Consider the following 610-nt stretch of genomic DNA (forward strand, 5'->3'; position numbering starts at 1 on the left):
GTGAAGCGGCCTTTGGAGAATTGTGTGATTTAGTTCGTATCATTTTTAGTCTGCCTCACAGTTCCGCCGCAGCTGAGCGCAATTTTTTTGATTTAGCATTAATAAAAACGAAATTAAGAAACAAATTATAATTTAAAACTTTAAATAACAATGTTTATAAAATCAATTGGATGCAATATAAAAAAAAATCATTATAAAAACTGAATTGGCATATTTCTTGATAAAGAGGAATAAACGCCACTCAATTTCCCGATGTAATGAAAATTGGTCAATTTTTAACCATTTGGCCCATTTTCTGGTCCGAAAAATAAATTGGAAATGGCAACCGTGGCTGTGGAAGGTGCCGGCCTGTGGTGCTAGTGGGCGGCGTCGCAGTTGGCACTTGCGACCGTGCAGCGCAACACGGGCACGCGAAATTCCCCGTTCAATCTCGCGTGGTTCGCAGACCTGAACATGCCCTAAAGTGGCACAAGCCAAGGCAGGTATTGCACTTGACTGATGTCACATTATGGAATAACCTGGTCTGACACACCGTGCAGATTGTTGTACGAACCAGGAGTGGTTGGCGGCGGCGTGTGGGTGGTGGTGCGGTTGTGTCTGCTGTATGGTC

Source organism: Rhagoletis pomonella, unplaced genomic scaffold, assembly GCF_013731165.1.
Source record: "Rhagoletis pomonella isolate Grant_MI unplaced genomic scaffold, Rhpom_1.0 Rhpom_scaffold_00021, whole genome shotgun sequence".
Classification (NCBI taxonomy): Eukaryota; Metazoa; Arthropoda; class Insecta; order Diptera; family Tephritidae; genus Rhagoletis; species Rhagoletis pomonella.